The 25,247-nt window shown below is 38.0% G+C and overlaps 1 protein-coding gene across 8 annotated transcripts in view; it reads left to right on the top strand.

The window, feature by feature from the left end:
* LOC135430473 (serine-rich adhesin for platelets) overlaps nucleotides 1–25,247 on the top strand; it is a 48,461-nt gene that overhangs the window by 1,419 nt on the left and 21,795 nt on the right. For 7 of the 8 annotated variants that reach the window (XM_064685151.1, XM_064685148.1, XM_064685153.1 and 4 more), the window contains exon 2: nucleotides 13,703–13,744. The gene's annotated coding sequence lies outside the window, so the exon portion shown is untranslated. Of the gene's footprint in view, nucleotides 1–285; nucleotides 393–13,702; nucleotides 13,745–25,247 lie in introns of all 8 variants that reach the window. The other variant, XM_064685149.1, reaches the window with a different exon arrangement.

Genomic DNA, 25,247 nt, shown 5'->3' with positions numbered 1-25,247 from the left:
TTGAAAATTTCTGCTGCAGATAAACATTATTTTTGTCACCTTTTGTGTACTTTTTTTTTCGTACTTTCGTGAGTTGAGTTTTTCGCGCAACCTTTCGGCTACACTCGAAAGCAGCTCTTGGATACACACAAGCACTCACACACACACACACACACACACACACACACACACACACACACACACACACACACACAGATATATATATTTATCCATTAGCTGACAGTTTTCTGCATTAGTTTCACATTAAACTACATCGAGACCCACTTCTTGGAATTCTTTTCACAGACAAAATAGTTTTCATGTGCTCCGTTTTTTATGTGGAATATTTTTTGGATACATTTTGCCGTAGCCGAAGCAGGGCTTAAAAACCTTTTGCTTAAACTTCGAAAAAGGTTCGTAATTTGCAACTTGAGTGCTGTGCATATATACATTTTATTTTTCAGTCATTTTCACTCTTAAGTGGCTGCTGCCCAAGTTTTTGAATGCGAAAATTATGGTCAAATTACGTATACGTCATAACGCATACGCAGCGTTGGCCAATATGCAGAGAGTATATTATTGTATCTGATTTAGTTTCTTATCATCGAAAATTCTTTATGCACAAATGAGTACAAATGCCCATTTATGGGCAATAATGTTCATTCGAAGTATTTAAAATGAGCTATCCCCTTAAATAAAATGTACAATATTAGGTAATTTTTATTTTGCTTGAAAAACCATTTTTTGCACTTGAAATATTCTTCATGAAAATACAACTTATTTTAATGTATAACAAAATAAAAACATTTTTTATGTGGTTTTTTTTAATTTAATAAAAATATAAAAAAATTTAATGCAGACTGAGGCTGATTTTTTTAAGAATATTAATAAAGCAGGAAAGGAATTTATTAATTATTATTGTTATTAATATTAAATATTGATATTTATCAATCAGATTTTTTATTATTTTTATAAATATTAATTAATAATATTAATTTTCAATATTAATATTTATTAATCAGATTTTTTATTTCTTTATATGTTGTAAGAGAATTATTATTTACAAATTTTTATTTAGCTGTCTCGAGAACGGGCGTTTATTAGAAACTAAAATAAAAATAGATAAAATTTTGTTTTTTTTTAACCCCAACAAAGTTCGTCAAAATAAGTATCATTATATACTAAATAGCATAGTCTCAAAATCAAAAGTTAGGTCAATGCATAGAATTTTCGAAATATTAAGAAAAAAAAAGGTTTTGAAAAGTTAATTTAATCAATCATTTTTGGTAAAATTCTATTTAAATTAATGCGTTAAGCTTTGTTTTGTAAAATAATAAGTATACGCCCCGTTGTGCACAAAATCAAACAGTTGATATACATTTTAAAAATTCGCTTCGATATGTTTCCCATTTTAATTAAATTTGAATAAATCACTTTAATTTGTTTAAGCCGCACTAAAGTAGTATTGGGAATTTGTATATAACACACACACACACACACAGGAACGTAAGGTGGAAATTGCCTTTCCAGCGAATGAACTATAACAATAAGAGCCCATAGAGAGGCGTGAGGGGCGCACACCTGTGCCAGTAACAAAGAAAGCAGCCAGTTGCACGAATGTGCCTACATATATATATATGTATATGTATATATATATTTATATGGGCTGCTTAGCAAAGTGCTTTGGCATATCTTATTACCAGCCCAAGGATCATTGTAATTATCATCTCAAGACTTGTGTCTTGCTTGCAGCACAAAGAAAACAACTGTGCAGCAAGAGAAAAAAAAGTATGAAAATAAATAAAACATAATAAAAAAATGAAAAAATGAAATGAGAAATATATGAAAAGAACTTTTTCTCATTATCAAGCAGCAAGTGTTTTAAAGTTTGTTGCCTTGAGGACGAGCGTCTCGGCTGTCAGTTGGGCGCAGTCAGTCAGGGCCATGGATATGGCCAGCTGGTCAGTCAACGAAACTGAAATCTCGTTCTTCAGACTTCAGTCAAGCGTCAAGAGACGTGGGCCATAAAAAGCGCTGACAATTTTTACATCTGTCATAAATTTGCGACACTCGTAAATCTATTTTCTGCATTTTATTTGTTTATTTCAAATTCTTGAGCGCAAAAATTTCAACAACAACAACAACAATAACAACAACAATGTCAGCGGCAAGTGGGCGCCTGATTGATGTGACAATTCCTTAATTAATTTCGGAAGCGAATATGCGCTCGGTACGCATTTAATTAGCAGCTCAGCAGCTCGCCAGCTCGCCAGCTGCAGCCAGCTCTTAAGGGTAATACATCAAAGTAAATTATGGAAAGTGCCGAATGCCGCAGTTTATTCACATTCGACTCTGTGCCGAACTCTGGTGCAGGCGTCTTAACATTAGGGGCATTCCACCTGCTAAATGCAACGCGGATTAACAAAATTGCGAGCTATTTTCCCACGCCTGACTGGAACAATCGTTACGTTATCAAAGCAGCTAAATAGATTTTTTTGGCAATTATCAGTAAAAGTCACAAATCTGCTGATAAGCATGTAAACAATACACGTGCAGTCTGTGTGTGCGTGTGTGTGTGTGCAGTATCTGTGTGTTTGTTGAGAGTTCACTGACTTGGGATTTATCATTGCGCTCTACCGAATGCCGAAACATTTGGCTCAACATTCTTCTGCGCTGAGCTGCTGGTGCTGATAAGAATAAGACAACAACAAAAAAAACGGTCTTAAAAATAACTTCTTTTCTTATTGTGATGTTGTAGAGAAGTTTGCAATCTTTACGAGTGCAGTTGGTTAAAGAGCAGGAATGCTTCTCTGTTTGCTTCTCTCCTTTTGTCTGTCCCAATCGGGTTAAACAAATATGAAGCTGAATTCGGTTGCAAGTGGTTATCAGGCGTTAAAAGCAAACATTATTGAAATATAGCTGGGCTCAGAATCACCTGTTAGCTTACATTTTGAACGGTTAGCCCACATTTGTGCATAACTTTAAAGCAAGGCAGCAACAAAATATTCGTTGTTGCTATCTCATTTTTCCTATCCTTAAATAAACTTGAATGTTTTCGCAACAAGCAATCTAAGAAAAACACTCGACAAAGCTGGGATGCATATCGATATTTATCGATTTAAGGGAAGTCGATGGTATCGATATTTATCGATTTTAAGAATATGACTAAAGTTATCAGTAATATTTTTACATATACTTGCCCTGCGTCTTTAACTAGATTAATGTTAAAAAAATGTATCGAAAAGGTGCTCAAAACAATTTGGTTGCAAAGCGATATTTATCGATTTAAGGAAATTTTTAAAGTTGTTTTTAATATTCAATTTTCTTGCTCTACCTTTTGCTAACAACAGGATTTATATCAAAATTAGTAGCCTTTTTTCTTAACTAACTTGGTAAAAAAGTTGTATTCGAAATCGAAATCTATCGAAAATCCGAAACTAAATACCCCTAAAATCACTAAAGGCAACTCATAAAGACCAACAGGCGGACAGTACAACATGACGGGATCCAAAATATATAGGCTCAATAAGTCTCATAGGCCTGCCTACAATTTATGAAGAATTTACAGAATTTGCACTAAACTTAAGCTTACTATATTAATTATATTTTTATAAAATATTATACGAAAAAACAATGATGTAGTAAGGCTTCATAACTTGGCTAACTTGGCTTGCATTCTATATATATAAAGCACATAGCACACATATGTTCAATAATATATAGATATTTAAGCCTTTTATTAGCCGCACATACCAGCCCTTCGATCGTGCAGAGACAGAGAGAGAGAGAGGGAGAGAGTGTGTGCCGGAATATTTGGCTTGTTAGCATAAAGAAAAAATATTTTTATCTTAAATATGCAGAAAATATTGCATCTTTTGGCTGCGGCTGCTGCGGCTGCTGCTGCTGCTGCTGCCGCCCACCCAATTAGCTGTTGGCTGCTCGTTTTTGTGGACTGCAGTAAATAAGCAAACAGAAATTGTGCGCCATATTTTGCAGCCAACGCACATAAATAAGCTTTAGTCCAAAGCCAACTTGGCCGAGGTTGAGTAGATGGATACAACGTGATGTTGTTATTCTTGCTCTTCTGCTGCCCCTTGCTGCCAATTGCTGCCCCTTGCTGCTGCTGCTGTTGTGTGTTGGGTGGCATCCACCAAAAAGTAGCTGGCAAATGGCCAAAAAGGCATGGCCAAATGTGCCGCCTGTTGTTGCGGCCGCTGCTGTTGCCATCTTTGAATTTGTTTTCATTCTTGGCTGCTGTTGAGGCCAATTTCGATGCGGCGCTGTACTTGAAGATGGCATCCTCGAACAGCAGCAGCAGCAGCAGCCGCAGCGGCGCACTAATAAATAATTTTAATTGTATATATTTGTTGTTGTTGTTGTTGTTGTTGCTGTTGCTGCTGCTGCTGCCTGTGCTCCACTTTATTGCACAAAAGGCGGTCAAGAATATGCCAAAGATACTGCCGCAACAACAATTTACAAATTCTCATTGTTTTAACCTGCACACACACATTTTTGCTGAAAATTGAAAAACGTGTTCAACGACCAATTTGCTAGCCATTCCTCGACTTTGGGCCCGAACGCTGTGTGTGTGCGTGTGTGTGTGTGTGTGTGTGCGCCCTGGCTTATCGGTCTCTGACGTGGCTCAAGCCCTCAAGTTGCCAATTGCCAATTGCCAGTTTCAGTTTCAGTTTGAGTTCCAATTTCAGTTTCTCTTGGGTTTTCAGTTATGGTCATGTTTACAGTGCCACGGCTTGGGCAAACTTTGCCGCTGATAAGCAGCAAATGACTCCACAAGCCTCAGTCTCAGTCTCAGTCTTTGTCTGCCAGGTTTGAGTCATCGAACACGTCTTCCAACTTTAACCAACTGCCCACCTGTCGCCCCCCCCCCCCCCACTCCTCTTTATGCTGTCATAGATAATTCGAACGTTGTTGCTGAGCAATTGCAAGCATATTGCGCATACAACCCGTTAAACGTCGTCTTCACTTCTGCTTTCTGCTGTCTTGGTCACGTCTTTAGCATGCACTTTGTGCCTGCATTTGCCCCATTTGCTGCTGCTGACGACGACGGCGGCAGCGACGGCGACGGCGACGGCAACGGCAACGCACACTGCATTGGGACGTGCAAATCGGGAACAAAAGCGAAACTATTTGTTTAGCAGGGCTCGTCGAGCTCTCTGATTTCAAATGTGCTGTTAACAATACAAACTTTTCTGCACCGCGAAATATTTTGCCTCTATATATACACAAATATATATCTATGTAAGCATTGCACTCTTCTTACTCGAGAAATTCTATACGAGCGGGTTTTTAAGTACAAAGTAAACAATTTAATAGCTAAACACTTTTCGACCATTCAATTTCTCAATAGAGTCAATGTAATATTTATATTATTTATGCATAATCCAATATGCGTATGCCAGTTAAATTATAAACCTATATTAACAAAAACATATAATAAATTTATAAGGAATACTTAAACCGGTCGCAATACTTTTTCCATTGTGCTTTACCTCATTATTAAAATGTTTTAAAAAAGTATATTAAAATAAAAAATTATAAAAAAAATTATTTTTCCTATATTAAATATTAAATTTAATTAAAACTTATTTAATTTTTGTAATTTAAATAAAGCTTAACATTTAGTTGACGAGAACTCTGAGCCCTTGACAATTTGCTTTTGTTAGGCCCAAATAAATATACAACTTTTTTTTTTTTGTTAAACTTCCAACTATTTGAATATCTCTGGTCTTTTCGCATATTTAAGGGTTTTTATCCTCATTTAATTATTTATAATCTTGCTGGCAAAAAGCACACAATAAATATAATGATGATGGCAAATGCATTTTGTACCAGAGTTCGATGTGGGCACTTGAATATCGAAGGCGCTTTTCTCTTGCCCTTGCAAAGAGCGCCCCCACTCGGACGGGGGCTGCGACGACAGTAGCGACAGCGACGTCGACGTCGTCATTTATTGTTGCTTGTTATTGCTGCTCTCGTTGTTGTTCTTGTTGCTGTTATTGTTGTTGTTGTTGCTGTTGCAGTGAGCTCAATGCGCTCGATATCTGCTGCCAATACATACGCACACACACTCAGATGGACACACCCACGCACACACACACACGGAGACAATATAGGTGCGTTGTATTTATGCGCCTCAATTCTGGGCCAAGGTAGTTTTTATCTTTCTACTCTTTTCGCTGTTGTTGTTGTTGTCGTTGTCTGGCACTTTTTGCTGGCTTGTTTGCTTGCATGTTGTTGTAATTGCAATCCTTGAAATTTTGTTTTCACACACACATACGCACGCACGCAATTACAAACACAAATATGGCAAACGGAACATTTTTGACCGCTATTTATGCTGTCACGTCTTCATCCGCCTGTAACACAGCACAAGCAACCCCCCCCCCCTCACTTCTTCCTGCATTTACCCCGCTACCCAGCACAGTCGCTCTCACTGGTTGTTGTTTTTCTTTTTGCTCACATTTATTTATTTAATTTTCGTTTTCGTTTTTATTTGTTATTGTGTTGCTTTTATCTGCACGTTTCTTCTCTATTAGTCACATTTTTTTCGGCGCTTTCTGTTTACACAAACACACACACATACACACGCACACGCATGCACACCGACAAAAGCAAACGGGATGTGTATACAAATTGTATATATAGTATAAGTAAAGTGCACACACACACACACACATATATATATATATATGAGTATAGTCTTTGTGTGGCCGCAATAATACCTACTTGTAGGCTGCGTACTTACCAGAAATTATGATATCATACAGAATTCTTTGCCCATAGTTTCGACTGTTACATGAGCTGTACATGTACACACATACATATATGTATCTATAACTATATCTTTATCTATATCTATATGTATCTATGTCTCTATATACGTAACAGGGTATTCTTGGAGCTGTACCAGCTAGTTAAAGTAATGAACAAATACATGCAAATGTTAATGTAGTTCGTTTAGTTAATTACTGTCGGTAGACTTTTTGATAAATTCGAATAATGCAATTCTGATATTCCATATAAAAATATATACAAATTTATTATTGTTGTTTATTATATATTCTATTTATTTATATCTGCTTTCTGACTAAATGAGCTAATCGAAATAGTTTTATTATTTTTATTTTTAATGCCGGGAAAAAAATGAAATAAAAAACTCAGTTCTAAAAAACTCTTATAAATATAGAATTTAAATTATAAAAATATAAAAAATTAATAAATAAAATAAATAAAAAATATATTATTTGAACAAATTAAACCCAGACCTCGAGCCAGCTAATAAAATATTTCAAAATGGAAAGCTCGATAAATAAATATGTTAAATCGCAACCCACAATAAAATGAGTATAAAATTACCAGGAAAATGCAAATTTGCAAAGATTACATGACTAAAAAATCTAGTTGGGCTTTGATCTAAACACAATCAATGAATAAATATTCTAAAGCTCTTATCCAATCGTTAACTAACCAATAAATGTGGCATAATATTTATAGATGTTCAAACATCTCATGCCAGACAGTTAGTTGTCTTTGAAGATAGATATCCATTTGAAATATTTACATTCGGAATTCGAATCTAACATTCAACATTTGCAATTGGAATTTGCCCATTTAAATTTTGATGGCGCTGCGCTCTGGTTTTATTTGAAGACGCCTGCTGCGAATTTTCCATTACAACAATTGCCACTTGCAACAATTGGTTGCCAAGTCAAATGAATACAATTGCCCTGCCCAGCCATCGCGCTCGCCCCCGCCCCCTCTCCCCAGCCAAAATACAGCCCCTGCAGCGTTCGCGCAGCTTTTTGCCATTTGTTCTGGCCTGCGCCCGTCGCCCTTTGCACAATGCCAGCCGACTGTCAATGCCATTGATTTGAGTGTGCGACTTATGTTTGCCAGCTGAACGCCTTTCGCTTCAGTGCCACCCCTCCCCCCCCACTCCATTCATCCGCCTGCCACCATTGCCTATCTGCTCTCTGCCTTATTTTGTTGCTGTTGCTGCACATCCTAGTCCTCTTAGTCCTTTGGGTCTGCTTCTTCCATTTTGGCCTGTGAAATCAATGGCTTTGCCCTGCCTGTCTGCTGCCACTGCCACAGCGTTGCCTTTGTCTCTGCCACCAGTTCCCTGCCACAGACGTCAGTCACACACGTACACACACTCGCACACACACACACAGAGAGACTTTCTGCCTGCATCCGAACTAAAAGTGCAAAGTAGCGCAAGAAAAATGCAGCGTAAACTTTGTTGCCAGTTTGTTTTACTTAAATTTGTATTTGCCACATACGTGTTGCAGGCAACACACATCCCTCTAGCCAAACCCTACACGATTTTATAAGCCCAACTCACTTATCCAGCGCCTGTTAAAATTCTAGTTATTTCTTAGTTTCATTTTGTTGGCCTTCTTGTTTTTCTTTTCTTCTTTATTTTTTTTTTGGTCTTAACAAGCTGCCGAAAGTTTTTCAAGTGCTATTTTTCCACTCTTTCTTCCATATTTCTTCCGTATGCCTTTAGTATACGTCGGGCATCCAAAGCTGACTCCAATGCGAATGAATATAAATCTTGATGCCCATGCATATACGCATAATCTCTAGCTATCTCTCTCCCTTACTCGCTCCCTCTCTCTCTCTTTCTCTATCTCCATGTCTCTTCAAATATCTGGGTCCTGTTTTGCAGCCTGCTTGCATAGATCTGCCTGAAACCCCCAGGGTCTTGTTTAGATTTATTGCTTTTCCGTTCTATTCTCGGGGCTCTTTTCACTTGATAATTGATGAATGTTGTGAGTGCTGCATGCGCAGGCACATACACTCGCACACACACACACACACACACGCACACACACATAAACATACAAATATAGGACACTACATGGCTGTGTTCAAGTTTTGCTTTGGGCATGTTGTTTATTTGCATGACAAATGCTCAGAGATCAGCCAAAAATAAACAATGACATGTCAATCACTGATTCAATTAAGTCAAGTGCAGTTCACATAGACACACACACACACAAGCACACCCACACACGCAAAGCCTTAAAAGCGCCTGCCTCAGTTTCAATTGCGCCCAATCTTAAATCTGTCATCAAGTATACGCAATGTCGCAAGGACACGCGTTCCGCAGCTGTCTTTTAGAGTCTGGCCGAAATAGTAGGCAACAAATAAATAACAACCAAATTGCAATAATTAAAAAATGTTCCCTCGTTAACTGTTCGACCAAGAAATTTCCCTTTGTAATGTGCAAATATGGAAATTATTTAAGTTTAAATAAATTTTAATATGGTCAGAAATATAGTATAGTATAGAGCGTCTAAGGCCTTTAGGCTGATCGAAATTATTTATTTGGAAGATATTTAAACATTTTAAACAAATTTCAGCTTCAAATTTCATTGCTGAGATGTGCCTAAAACATTCAATTTTCATTGTTACAAAAAAAACTCAAAGCAAGAAGAATATATAAAATATTAAATGCAGAAAACTGTCAGGAAAATATAGTTTTTTATATAAAAATAGTTATTTAAAATTTAAAATATTACTTACCTGTCCAAGAGCTTGTATGCAAATAACAATGTTTCACCTTTACTTCACGCATTAGAGCGGATTTATTTAATTATTATTCAACATTTATCCCATTTATTTAACATGTAAGTTTCCAATTTGTAGTATTGCTAAAATGAATAAAATACAATTACAATTAATATTTAAAAGTAGAATAATAGAAATAGAAAAGCTAAAACAAAAGTTTTCCATTCATTTTCCAATTTCCATTTTCCATTTTCTCATAAACTTGAATTTCGCACTAAACATAATATTCTAAAGCGTAAAGAAATGTGGCCCTAGCACATATACCCTAATGAACTTTCGCATACAGGGTATGTGAGTGCGATACTTTAATAATAATAATAAATAATAAAGGCGGTGAAACAAAAATCCCAAGAGGCGGCTACCAAACGCTGCTCAAAGTCGCAGACAGCTGTTTATTGTTTATGCGTGTGTGACTGAGTGTCTGTGTGTGAGTGTGAGTGTGTGGGTGTGGGTGTGGGTGTGTGTTGCGTGAACAATTGCCAGCGCCTGCTGATGACAAGTGTTGCGTGTTTTGAATATAGGACTATGTACTTGTGCCTACTTATACACTTACACACACTCATATAGTCAGACAAGGCTTGTGCGTGTGAAGCACGCCCTTCTAATGACAAGCCATGCGAACTTCTCAACTTGTGGCTTGATTATAATGTGATATAATGTCATACTTTGCTGGTTATTTGTCACGGCTAGAGTCACTTCACAGCGTGGCACTTGACGCGGAGCAACAGCCAAAAAAGAAGCAAAGTAATTCTAGAGAATTCGCAGCAACAATTTGTTGCTGTCAAATCCGTTGACTTGAAACTTTTACTGAAATTTAAGAGCAGTTCAGAGTGCAACATTAGTAACTGGAGTTGGGAAATTGCATTTTCTTGGCAGCTATTTTAATTGCACCAAAACTTTGCCGTGAGCTCTACTTCGTTTTCATGTTCAAAACAATTTTCATTTTCAAGGGAAAGCAATTATTATTATATTATATGAAATTGTTCTCAATTTCAAAAGATGCCCTTTAAGTGTTTTTCGACCCATTTGTTGCATATTCCAAATTAAAGTACATCTTTATCAGCTATCTCTGACTCCATTTAGGCGTCGCCATCAATCATCTGACAAACTGCCTGGCACGCAACAACTACCCCTCCCTCCCCTCACCCCACACTCACCCTGAACAGCCCCCAATCAAAGCAGGAAATGTGTCGAACAACAAATATGCAAAAAGGCAGCCCAATCTAAGGTTATGGACGGCATATGCTCACCGTACGCCTAAAAGGCTGCAGCAATTTCGTTGATTAGTCCGGTGTCTGCGGGAATTTCCTTTCGGTTCGTCTTTCACATCGCCCATTTTGTTTCCCTTCCTCTATCTCTCTGCTGGCTATGGCCAAACATAAAAACTAAACGCCGAACATACACACTTACACACCCACACACACGCAAGCACACACACCTCAATAACAGCGAACGGCGTTTACGAAGTTTTTCTCGCTTCTCAAATTCCTTATATTTGTACACTGAAAAAATGGATTCTGCAATGCTTAACCCTAGGCTATTTTTTTGCATTATTGAGATTAAATGATTATAACACTATTATATTTATTAAGACCAATTACTTTAAACGCTGCAGATATTCAAAAATATCAAAAATAGTTTTCGACAAACGGAATTAGATATTTAAAATATTTATATTATATTATATTATATATTATATTTAAAATGCATTTAAATTCGATTAAGCATTTAAATTCGATTAAGCTTAAAGCCAGCAAATAAATTCTTGCAACACCCATTTCCACCTACTTCCGATAATTTCACCTTTGGGAGTGGATTGGCTAAAACTCTGTCTTATGATTTTGGCGTCTATATATTGTCTTTGATTTAACAGATTGCATAGAGATTCCAATTACTGTCATTCGTATCCTCTTCTTATTCAGCGAATTAAAGAATGCAAAATTGTTGATCCTTTCTGTCTGCCCGGAACATCTTCAAGCTCGCGCTTTTCGAGCTTATCATACAAACATTTAATAAATTTAATATGCACATATTATTATGTATTATTATAATTATATTTATAGGTTTGCCTTTTAATGTAGTCGTCATAAAGTGAAGGCTCATTCATGTTTCGTAGCCTTGAATACATTTCGAGCTGTTATTTTTCTTTGTGTGGCGCCTGGTTTTTATTATTACTAAAACAGGCTTTAAGGCGCACACACACACGCACACACACAGACACACATGAGGCATATCCTTGCTGGCAGCAGCAGCCCAGCACCTTTTTGGCACAGGTGCACGCTGATATATGTTGTACGGGGGCAAAGTCGTTTCAGGCTCGGGTCCTCTGATATATGTGGCCACGTGGCGTTGGCGACCAAATGCCAGCTCGTTTTAGCCAAGATACCATCAGAGCTCGGCCCGCCTGCCACCATGTTGCATACATAAACATGTATATATGTATATTTTGGCAGGCGCGCATTTCAGTTTCTAATCAAGGTTATTTTATGCCTGCCAAGCGCGCTCTTAATGCCCAAATTACATATTTAGTTATCGTTGTTGGCTGTCGTCGTTGTAACTGTGGTTGTTGTTGTGGGCGTGTCTTGTGGCAGCCATTTGGCATGCTGATTCTTGCTGGCAATCTAAGCGGCATTTTGGCAACGCGTCGTATGCGTGATAAATTCAAGCCGAGTCCTGCCGACGCTAACGCTTTAGCCGTAATGCGGCATCTTTATGCGATTTTGGTTTTTCTTCTTTTTTTTTTTTTGCTTTAAAGGGACAACCTCCAGCTAATTAGACCGCACAGCACGGTGGGAGTTGTGCCAGGACAAAATACAAAGGCTAACAACAACAATGGCAATTGTTTGCCAAGACAGAACCATTATCGTTAGCCATGGTTTGGGGCCTGTACAGGCAGACGGGCCACATTTGTTGCCTTCACTTGTAAGTACATACGGCTCCAGACCAATTCCCTGCTAGTCAACTGTTGTTGTTGCTGCTGCTGCTGCCGCTGCTGCTGGGGGCATGCTGCATGCTGCATGCTGATGGCTGTTTATGGTCTCTGGCCAAAAATCATCATCAACATTATTGTTATGCCAGTTATTGTTGTTGTTCAGTTAGTTGACTTTTTGCAGCTTATTGTTGTGTCTCATGCTAAGTGCCTGGCCTGGGCAATTAGTTTTCGCAGCCACTGTAGCTTTAATTTAAATGCAAAGTATATGCCGCAAAAAGGACAAAGCCCATGTGTCTCTCGCTCTTTGTGTGTGTGTTTGCCTGTCTGTGTGTGTGTGTGTGGGATTTACATGTATTTAAGCCTCTGTTTAATGGACTCAACTGAATGTTGCTATTCATTCATCAATCAATACAACGATTGCGCTGCTAGATTCGGGTCAAAAGAGTTTGTCACCCGAGAGAGGCTGCAAATAGCCTGCCATCGCCTGCTGTCTGTTATGGTAACTGTGTGTATGTGTGTGTGTGTGTGTGCAGCTCATAGAGCACTTAATGCGGCAATAAGCGAGGATACGAACACATGACAGCAAGCATATCTGGGCCATTGGCATTAAGTGCTTGTCAATTTGCATTGATTTGACACACAGCCTTTTGATTATTCAAAAGATGCATGTGGACAAATGAATATGTTAAAGGATTCGATTGAATCAACTTTTCAACTGTTTAAATTTTCCGAGTGCACTGCAAGACACCCTCTAGGACAGGTCGCCAAGTGGACGTGTATGTTGACTGTTGTCAAGTTTAAAATATATTCTGGCGGCTTCTAGCAAAAATTATTCGACTATTTGTTAGCAAAATCATTAAAAACGTGGACTTTGAGTCTTTGTTTAAAAATAAAAAAAAATCGTTGCATAGTAAACTATTTAAAGTTTTTATATGGCTGCCAGACCAGAGTAGGAAATAATATAACTCTTTACGATATTAATAATTAATTGTTACTTTTAATAATTTTGTTATATTAATTTTTATTTAAGCATTAAATATTTACTTGTTTTTAAATAATAATAAATATTTGTCTATATTTTTATTATTTTTTAAAAATTATTTAAAAATCTTTATTTATATTTATTTTCATATAAAAAATATACTTTCTATATTTTATGCTCATGTTTTTTTCTTCTGCTTAATATCTTTGCAGCTGACATGTTCAAGGCCAGCGAACGCGCCACTTTATGTTTGGGTAAGTTTAGCCTGATAAATATTCGAAATAAATAAATAAACAGAAACTCATTAAAAGTGAATGTGACCCGACAATTTAAACTTTGCGGCGGCCAAAAGGCTCGTAAATGTTTTGGCTGTGCCGCACAGAAGGCAGTTACAAAACTCTTAAATAGCTAATCAAAAATACATACAGAGACAGACACACACACAGTACTCACACAGGACTCACACACACACACACTTACACATACATGCATACACAACATAGCCAAGTGGGGAAAATGAAGAGAAGTAATATGTGTATATGTATTTAAGGGCTCAAAGATGTTGTGATGTCAAAGCAAATACAATTTGGGCAACACTTTTGCGAGTGTGCGTGTGTGTATGTGTGTGTGTGTGTGTCTGTGTGTGTGTGCATGTATTAATTTGATAAAGTTAACTAGACACGGAAACCGAGCGGGGCAAAGCTTAAATTAATCATACGCCATGTCATGCGAAATATAAATTTACTTTCCGTCCACATGGAAATTTCATTAAATTTCAAGCCTTTTCAAGGGCTTTAAGTGTTGGTTGTTGTTGTTGCTGCTGTTGATCTTGTTAAGAGTACACACACTCACACACACACATACACGCACGCACGCACACACGCGAGCCTAAAATGTCATTAGTTGAAATCACATGTCATTGACAACGCAAATTGACCCCAAACTCAAACATGGACTCACAGCTGTATAGGTATGTGCACTACAAAGGTAAATGAATGCATATGAGAGCCAAAGGTACATACACTAAGCGAAAAAATAAACAATTATGTTTTACTGGGATCAAAAAATAAACGTTGCTGAGAGTTAGCCAAGTTTGAAGTTGTATAGCTGTAAATTAAAGATATATTGTGCTTAGATTTTTTCTAGTATGTTTCAATTTCAATTTAATTGAATAAAATTCAAAAAACCAAATATAAAAGATCCAAATAAAATTCAGTTTTTTTTGCGGACTCAAATACATCACTTAATGTAAAATATTTTGTGTTTATTTGAAGTCTGCAAATATTTGCTAAAAATATTTCTTAACCTTTTTGATTATTTGTTGGAATTGAAAAGAATTCCAAAACCGAAAAAGAAACGTTTGAAATTAAACTCAGAGCAAAGTTCTGTTAACAAGAAGTTATTATTGACGAAATTTCTAAGGAGCAGACTTTAATATAGCTTTTAATTTAATATTTCAAAGGCGTATTTCAAGTATGCAAATACTTGCTAAAAGTATTTGCTAGCTTTTTTCCATCATGTTGCAAACTTTATTGAAAGAAACCCAAAAACGAAAAGTAAAAGTTCGAAATTAAACTCAGAAGAAAGTTCAATTTACAGAAAGTTCTTTTTTCTTTGAAAATTTTAAAAGAACATACTAAAATATAGTTTTCTATTGTATATATTATTTATTTTAAGTCTGCACATACTTGCTATTTCTTAACTTTTTTCCAGTAATGAGAAACTTAAACTATTTTTTTCAGTAAATTGCATACTTACTTGAAAAGAATTCGTAAACAAAATGTAAATGAAATTTGAAGCACAAAAAGTGGCATAAATTCTATGCTGAATGCACACAATTTTAGAACGCCTTTTTTCTTTCAGTGTATGTGGGTCGCCATAAATGTCTATATACATATGTATGTCAAGCGCTTTGTTCCAAGTGTGAACTATTGTTGTTGTCGTTTGTTTGTTTGTTTGTTTACTGGGCGCTTAAATGTTTGCCTACGTGTCAGCCTGCTGTCAGAGGCAGTCGCCTCTTGTCAACACGCATCCCCCTACCCCTACCCCTACCCCTACCCGCCCCTTCTGGCATCCACGCCCATTCAACTCTCTGCGCTCATCTGGCCGCATATGCCGGCGCCTGTTTTATGACAGTTCATTGATATTCATTTGGCTGTGTGTGTGTACAGCATGGGTGTGTGTGTAGTGTGGCTGTGTGTGTGTGTGTGTGTGTGTGTGTTGAACGCTTTTGTGCTTCACTTGACTGCCGCTTAAATTGCCTTCAATGCGGTTGCTAGACAACAAAAGTGAGCCGCCCAGGAAATTCAATTAAAAACGCAAATGACGCTGTGTGTATATGTGTGTGTATGTGTGTGTGTGTTAGTGTGCGTGTCCACAAATCGGCTTACGGGCCCCGTCCAGAAATTGTTCGCAAATGTCCTCAAGTGCCAGCAGCAGTTGCCAAAGTCAATCCAAAGTTTGATTTCCTGTGCCGTGCTCGCACTTTTGCCCTTTTTATTGCATACTTTGCTGCGCTTTGCAACGTTTCCTCTGCCACACAATCAATATGGCCACCAGATTCGTTATAGATTCATGTCCGGCATACATATTCCTTTCCCTCTTTTTTTTTGTGACTGTGTGTGTTTTCTCTACTTTGGTTTTTGCCTGCTGCATATGAATATGGGCGTCTGTATCCAGTGCACTTCTTGTGGCACTTTTTATGGGCTCTGCTGCTCGACTGCAAGCTTTTCTTTTGTGCCAGCTGGCTGGCATTTTTATACCCTTCCCAGGGGGCAATATACTACAGCATATAGCTATGTAGTTCAAATAGATGGAAAATGTTGTTCTATATGCAAAGCAGTTGCCTTTTTAAAGCTTCTCATAGGAGATGCAACTTATCTCCCCACATATCATAACTCTAGCATATACCATGCTATATAGTTAAAATCGGTCGAAAAGTAAGGCGAGCGTATTTATTCTTCGGCGTGCTGTTAGTTTTATTTTCGTGCTTTTTTATGGCAGTTAAACTGAAAAAACTCTTGCCTGATGCTGGTAAATCCACGGAAATAATGTTTTATATCCGTCTTGTGGTCCTTTGGTCCTTGGCTGGCGTCTGGTGTGCCTCTTAACTCGTTTGGTTGCCATTCGGCTTTAAAGTTCAAGTATCTGGCAAAAGTTCTATTAAACCAAAGCGCACAAAATCTCATCAATTTTTCAATGCACACCTGAGAGCGCTAGAGCCGAACAACAAGCAGCAACAAAATTAGCCAAGTTTTCTGGCCAAGTTCCAAGCGAAGCGTAAATTTCATCCAACCTCCAAATACATTGATATACATCTCTATCTCTCTCCCCTCGCCCCACTCTCTTGCTCTCTCTCTCTCTCTCTCTCTCTCTCTGTCTTTCTCTTCAAACTGACAGCAAGACACTTAATCCGCACGTTTACACCTCAACGCACACACACAAAGTAGACAAACGGGGCGGCATTGGATGGGGGCGTGCCTGCGGCTGAAGTCGCAATAAATTCGTGTATCTACTTAATAATTAACTGGCAAAAGTTTTTGGCACCACAACAAAAGGGCCCACAGGCAGCCACACAGCAATATGATTCCAGACAAAGGCCAGGGCAGCAAAAGGCAGTGGCAGGGTTGTATTTGTATATGAAAGGGGGATGTGAATAGCCCGAGAAAGACATATTTTGCCAGGAATATAAATTAATTCATTTTCGAAGTTCCTTTTTATATGCAACCCAAATCCATATTCTATTCGAAACAAAATGCCAGGGTTGCATGCAAACGATAAGGCTGCTTTTGTTAATCGACAGCAGAAAAGTTATCGATAACTAGGTAAAATAAAATAAAAATCGTTTGAAAATTAATTGTAATAAAGCCTGAAAACCTATTCGTGATGGTATGCTTTAACTATCGGCATATATGCAATAAAAATTGTTGTAATCGATAGTTATCGATAGCTAAACCAGATACCAAATACTTGTAATATGCCAGTTTCATATATTTAAAACTCGTTTGTAATGTAATATTTAATAAAGGCAGTTGACTGACTGTGTGTTTCTAATCGACAACTAGCTGTTGTTATCGATAAATGGACAACCTTTAAAAAAATCGTTTGAGGTAAAGTTGTTGTTGCCTGAAACCTTATTCAATATAATACATTTTAGATGTCAGCATAATTTCGATAAAAAGTTGTGTTATCGCTAGATTTAAGATTTATCGATATCCAAGCAAGATACTTAATACATATATTTTAAAGTCCGCTTTCAAGGTAGTAAGTTACAAAGGCAGTTAAATATCTTTTAAAATGCGCTTATGGTTATACACAACACCTTAGTTATCGATAACTATACCAAACTACAAAATACTCATTCAAGGTGAAGTTTTGCACCAACAAGAATGCTTATACTATCCAGCATATTTTAAATTATCGAAAGGGACGACATATTTAAAGCAATTAAATCACTTCAAGAACAATATTTGTTTTATCTTGTCTTGAGAGCTTGTTGGAACACATCTAAAAATTCCCTAAAAAATATTAAAATTTTTCAGATATATAAACAATCGATAAAATTGATAACTATTAATAAATTTAGCGTGAAGCCCTGTTTAAAGCTGTTTTATGGGAATGTAAACAAGTGTTACGCATTCTCACTTGTTTGATGAATGCACGATGTAAGGCTATTTGTTATCAAGCAGGCCGCATTGTTATCAGAATATTTACTCAACTACCATAAATTGCCAAGTTATTCAATACAATGGCCCACATACCGTTTGCGCCTTGAATGTGTTGGCATTTAACAGAGAGACTTTGTGCTCTGGTCTTCAAGGCCCTGATGACACTTGTAAAAGTTTTTTATATAGATGATTGTGGCTAGGTGCGAGTCGTCTATGAGGCGGATGTGGCAAATAGTGCGACGATTACAAGCAAAAATGCGACGTTGCCTTTAATTGCACTTGAACTTGCCTCGAGTTGGACACCCGCGTGAACCCCTCGTCGACCCCTAGAAGTTCAGGTTAATTTGCTTGGCGCTGCGGCTCCGCGTTGTTCCACTTGCTCATTAATTACAGCTAAGTCGTTGGGCCCTAATGATTTACCTGGATATGTTGTTGTTCTTGTTGTTGCCAGCTTTCTTTTTTTTTTGTGTCCTCTTGTTGTGTTGTGTTGGTGTTGCAAGTTTTGCGTTTTATTATTTCTTGATTTCATTGCTTTCCGTGGGCGCCTGTTGGCGCGTGCGGCTTCCTTTGGCCTTTGCCGGCTTGTTATCCTTGCCGGATCCGGTATCCTCTGCTTATAAATGCTTTGTAATCAAATACGCGCAGCAACTTTTGCCCACTCGTTGCTTTTCCTTTCTTTTATTTTAATTTTTTGTTTCTCCTTCGCTTGATTATTTTAAGCGCACGCTATTTGACCGTTGTATTTAGTTTTTTTTTTTTTTTATTATTTCGACTGCCTGCCACGCCCACTTATTGCGCATTTAATTAAGCAAATAGCAGCAGCAGCTGAGCTAGGCATTTTCTGCTTTTCCTATTCATTTTTTGTTTTTTTTTTTGGCATTTTTATGCTTTCTTTGATGCTTGCTCCTTGGGGTTTCGCACTTGTTGCCCCATTTTGTGGCATATTTTTGTGGTGGTGTTTTGTTGCCTGTTTCGAGAATTTAATTCTGCCAAGAGCCAAGCTCAAGCATTTAGCAAGCATATAATAAATGCTTTAAGCTTTCTAACAGAAACTATTTCTACTATATATATATTCAATGCCAGCTGAAAACTAGCTAAATGTAGAGAATATAGCTGCTTTTTCTGGACATAAAAATTATTTAAAGAAGAGCTTTACTTTACTTTACTTTTAATCCATATATAACTGTGTGTGCTGATTATTTAATAAAATAGTTTACCACCCATTTTCCACTCTTTTGTGTGGATTGTGCCGAGCCACATCTTACTTGCGAAAGAGAGAGAGAGGATACGGCTTGAAATCTACATTATAGATCTGCGCATCTTTTACCAAAGCAGAACAAAAATATATATATAAATATTAAAGCTTCTTCAGATATTAGATATTAGATATTGCTTAGACTTAAAGCTTTTGTAATCAATATGCTTTGCATCTTTAGCTAGATTGACCCAAGAGAGTTTTCGTTTTGATTGCTTGACAATTTTCCATGTGTTTTTCACTGAAACGACACTCAACAGTACTTAGCTTAGCTATCTTGCAGAGGCCATCTGCCCCACAGCTGCCGCCAGTTGCGGCAACCCTATGCACATTCGCTGTTGCACATTGATTTCTTTCGCTTGGCGCTACCTTCGGCAACTTGTCGCCTGTCGCTTTCCACAACACTCACTGCCAATTTGCAACTAAATTGCAAAGCTGTCATTCGTGCAACCAGCAACCAGCAACAACAATAACAACAACAACAACTGCAGCAAATAAACTGACTCACGTTGCCAGCAACAATTTAATACGAAATATGCTACGGTGAAACGTGACAACTGGGAATTGAGAACTGGAGAATTGGAGAATTGGCGAGCTAAGAGCTAAAGAGGATTCAGGCAAACAGTTTTCCACGTACAGGCAGTTCAACTGAAGCAAATGCCACGCCCGAATGCAACGGCAGCCAAGCGTAAACTGCTCTGCCCCCAAGTGGAGCGGGGAGGGGGAGTAGGGCAAAGTTGAAACCTTTTGGCGTCAGCAGCCGCAGAGTAATTGAATTTTAATAAAATTTTAAACCAATTAACTTGCGAGTGGCGCTTGTCTTGTCTCTGCTCGGGTAGAGTTTGCATTAATTTGCAACAATTAATAATGCATTAATGCGTAAAGAGAGACACCAAGAGAAAGAGAGAGAGAGAGTGAGAGAGGGAGAAGGACATGAGCCAAAATGTCAAGATTGCAACTGCAGCAGCTAAAGCAAACGAGACGGCAACAAGGTCGCCAGCGCACGGTCAAAGACAACTTAATTAACCTCGACCTTCGCCAGGCGGCCAATGCGAGCTGACGTCAGCCCCAGTCGCAGTCGCTGACGCTGTCGCTGACGCTGTCGCCGTCGCCAGACCCCAGACCCCCGTTTTGCCAAACAAGCCACGTTCAATGCCGGCCCGTGGACAGCTGTGCGTCTCTCCAGGCCTGGTCAACTGGATGACCATCGCCGCTGCCACATTAAGACATCAATAATAAAATAAAAATTAAAACAACAACAGCAAAAAAAATAGTTAATAACGCGTGTGCGTGCAATGTAAATATGAGCATAAAAAATGACGACGCGTCGCTGCGTTGCTTCGCTGCGCTAATTGCCAATTCACTAAAGCGACCAATTCCAATTGGCGCTGCAAGTGCAAGCGGGATGGCAATATGCGAGCATATGAATCGTCCGCGCATTGTAAATTTTGCGCATGCGCAGCGCCGACGTTGACGTTGACGTTGACGCCGCGCTTCGGTCTGCCGCTCTCCCGCTTGGCCACTCTCTTCTTTTCCAGTATGTGCGAAGCCGGCAGCACAGGCAAATGCCAAACCCGTTTGGCAGCCTCTCTCTCAATGTTGCACAAGTGACGGCTGCGGCTGCTGTTGCCATTGCAGTTTCAAGAACCGGGTCAAGGTTGCTGCTGCTGCAGCGCTGTCGTCAACGATCACAGAGTCAGCGGCGACACCGACGCCAGCGTCGACGTCAGCGTCGCTTTCGCCTTGTTCGCTTTACATTGAAAGTCAAGTTCGTGCACATGTTTGATTGGCATTGGACATGATGCAGATTGAGGCTTTCGGTCTGGACACCGGACAGCCGGTGCTTAGGTATCGAACATGTTTGATATGCTTGCAATAGGCGTGCAACATGTTAGCCCCTCATAACTAGACTTTTAACACTTAGATAACTAAACAAGAAGTTGAGCTTAAACTAAGACTGGGCTTAAAGTTGTATGCAGTTTAATAGTTCTTAAATTTATATCAAAGCTTGTAGCTTGTGTTGACTCCTTGCGACTTATTCTCTTTCTATCTTTAAGTTTTTTTCCTCACAAAAAATGTGGTCCTTGTTAACTTATTTTTAAATTTTTGACACATTTTTTTAGCCGCACTTCAAAGCGGCTTTCGTTTATTGACTCTTCACTTTCCACTGCAAATTAAATTAGTGGCCCCTGCTATGCTGCATTTTAATTAAAAACTTTACAAACTCTACAGTAATTCAGGTTTTTTAACACTTCGACAAAGTCCTTGAGCAACAGCAGCTGCCGTTGCACTCAAATTTATATGCATTCAACCCCTTAAGGGCGCTCCACTTAACAATACCATAAACTTTGCTCAATGCACCCTCCTACCCTGCCCCTTAACAGAGTCTATTGTCAGCTGAATCGGACACAGTATTTGCTCCTACTATTAATATGCATTATTTTGTATACATGCAGAGAAATATATAGATATATATTGCGCTTCTTTTATATACACTTCTATATGCACCTTTATATAGAGCAGTATACGCCCATCAATTTCCATTTACTTATGAAAATTAATAGCATTTCCGTAAAAGTTTCTGGCAAACAGTGTATATAGGGAAAGGCAGATAGAAGAGTTGAGTGGAATTCTTAGCCATTAATCAAACGTGCTACATGGCCATAAAATGAAATTAAAAGTTCAACTTGACTGCAACTGATGGCCGACAGGCTGTGGCGCCACTTTATGCACTTGACTTCACGGCATCATTAAAAATAAATAATTCTATTTATTTATATATATATTATTATCGTATGCCATTAATTTGCATGTACGGCAGCAGCACAAAAAGCGCTGAGAATTGTTGCACAGCATAAAAAATAATTCTCATGTAATTGGATTTTCTTTTTTTAGATTGCAGTAAATGGCAGCAGAAAAAATAATGAAAAATCACAATTTATAATCGAGCAGCGGCATGTTCGTGAAATGTACAATATTAGTTTTATTTTTTCAAGCGTAAGACTGTCAAATTATGTCAAAATCAAGAGCGGCAAAAATGTTAGACCGAAACATTATTTTCAAAGAAAAGTTAAAAAGTAATAAAGAGTTTTCAAACAAAAATAAATATGCAATTTAAAAAGTGTTCAACTAAATCAGCTGAAAAGATAGCTAAAACAAAAAAAAAAAAATTTAAAGATTTTTAGCTAACTTGAATTTTAAATTGTTGCTAAATAAATTTAATTTATTTATGAAACATGGAAATTTAATTCGCACAAACTAGAAATAATTTTCGCATATTTTCTTAAAAATTATTTGACTTACTATTTAGTTTACTTTAAGTTACTTCTAATTTATTATTTGATTCTTATTGCTTTGATTTATCTATGATTTGCTTCATTGATATTTATTTTTACATTTTGCCAATATTTGTTGCCCCATAGTTTTTTGTGTAGATTTTGTACTGTGCTTAAGTGCATTTAGCATTTTAAGGCAGTTAGAAAATCAATATTCAAAAAGCCAACCGTAACGTTTATCAACAGAACAACAAAGCGGCTGTCACTCAAAGCGTTTTTCAAAGTCAGCAGAACACCCCATTTGGCCATGTGGCCAGCATACTCTATACGCTATACTCTATACGCACAACAGTCTCATCAGTTCTCAGTATAGAATGTACGTATACGAATCGCACATGTATGTGTTTAGATGCACTAACTGAGATTTGTGGCTGCGATGACCCTGAAAATGCAATGAACGAAAGAGCCAGCTATAGGGGTAGAGTAAATGCGAGAGAGAGAGGGAGAGGGAGAGCTGGCAGAGAGAGACAGCGTTGAGCTGCAACAACTTGACAGCCTCGATGCACACTCATCGACAAACTGTTGTTGTCTTCTACGGGCTCTGGTTCTGATATTGTTGATGCTGTTGCTGTTGCTGATGCTGATGCAGTGTGTCTCGCACATTAACAGCCAAGTGCAACCACATTTCCAAAACAATGCCAAGCAGCAACTCAAATGACTCAAATGCGGGACAGCAGCAGCAGCAGCAGCAGCCGCGTACAAATCGTAGCAGTCTGCTCTGATAAGGCAAGAATATTTTGTACAAGAATAAATTATGACTAAGTCGTATTGCAATCTAACCACAAACTGACTTCTAAGTAGTTTACGCTCTCTGAGCAGCTAAAATCAATTGTCACAAGGTTGCCAATGGACAATCCGACGCACAGTCGAGCGTGGCAGAGCACGCAAAACACAACAACAACAACAACAACAACAACGAGACCAAAAAGCGAAGCATTGCGCAGCTGATCTTGAACCAATTGCAATTTGTTAAATGTTGCCCAGGGTCAAAGCAGCAGCCGTTTGCGGCAAAGATACACGGGCGTTAGTCTAAATATATATAGTTACAGATTTCGATTTAGATATAGTATAGCTAGCCATGCCATGCCATGCCATGACATTGACTGGCAGCCAGCGATTGCCCTCAATAAATGCGAAATGCGTGTGCGCGATGCACTTGAACTTGCAGTTCACATATGACAGCAGCGAGAAGCTCGCTGCAGTTGCAGTTGCTGTTGCTGTTAACGCTGCGTATGCGCAATATTGCGCGCAAGCACTTTGCCTTATTTGCACAACACGCATACGCAACGTTGTGCCTGACCTTACAGTCGGTGCGCCTGGCCAGCCAGAGACCGTCAAGTACAGTCAGCCGACTCGGTTTACTGTTTGATTATCAATTAGCTAACTGCCCCGCGGCCAGTTGGCAAAACGTTGCGAATGATGAGCGTTCTGAGTAGCCCCCCTCTTCACCCACTATCCCCTCTGCCATACTATTGCGACAAATCAAGCCAATGTCAAACAAACACTAGCACACACACAAACACACAGTAGCACACACACACACGCCTGCTTGATGTCATGCGACATTCGTGACTTTTGCATCTGTTGAGCAACGAGCAAAACAAATTCTCGTTCTCTTTTGCTCTCCGTGTGCATTTTATCGCTTTAAAGCGCTCTGCCTGCAGCGCCAAGTTGCGTGTCGAGCGATCACACACTTATATATACATATATATATATATATATATATATATACTATATAGTAGTTGCTACATTTACTCTATATATAGCCGCTTTATGGGCAGCGCTTACTCATCTAACTAGTATATAGTATATATATTTATATAGTTCTGCACAGCAGGCACTTTTTGCATAAAATAAAATTTCGTTATTATCTCAGTTAATTAGTTGCTCTACTTAAAAAGTTTTTGGCAAATATTTTATTATTGTTCGCTGCCCAAGCAAAAGAATTTGTATTTGGATTTTAATTGCTCTTTTTATGGTCCTGCAGAAGATATTAAATTAGTTCAAAAGTTTGTTATGTAGAGCAGTGTACACTGTCAAAGCCATAAAGTATATACATAAATTCTTGCTAAAATCGGTCTCAGATACATCTCATGTTCAGCTTGACCAGCCTTTAGAAAAAAATATGTTTTTGTATGTAAACCTTTCTTCTTTTTGCAAGATGTCCTCAACAAAATCAAACTATGTATATATATATAAAAAAATTTAATTAAAATTGAATATAACTCTCCTTTTGAAAAAGTATAAACAATTTCATTTATTTCGTACAATATATGAACATGGCTCAAAACAATTAAAAGCTTAAATATGTGGCCAATATATATACAAAAGGGAGCTTTGCAATGGAGAAGTAGGTCTCCCTCTGCGGACAAGAGCAACTGCACCTATGATATTCCTAATCCTAGCAAGCTTCACAAGCTCACTAAGCAAATAATATAAAAAAGCTATATCTAATTCATATCAATAGCTGGTTGATCATGTTATACAAATATTTAAACAC

Source organism: Drosophila montana, unplaced genomic scaffold (genome assembly GCF_035044405.1).
Source record: "Drosophila montana isolate Dmon_TW-CO22-7 unplaced genomic scaffold, ASM3504440v1 contig_3013_1, whole genome shotgun sequence".
Classification (NCBI taxonomy): Eukaryota; Metazoa; Arthropoda; class Insecta; order Diptera; family Drosophilidae; genus Drosophila; species Drosophila montana.
The sequence above is the reverse complement of the archived record's forward strand: the minus strand, read 5'-3'. Positions and strand labels throughout refer to the sequence as shown.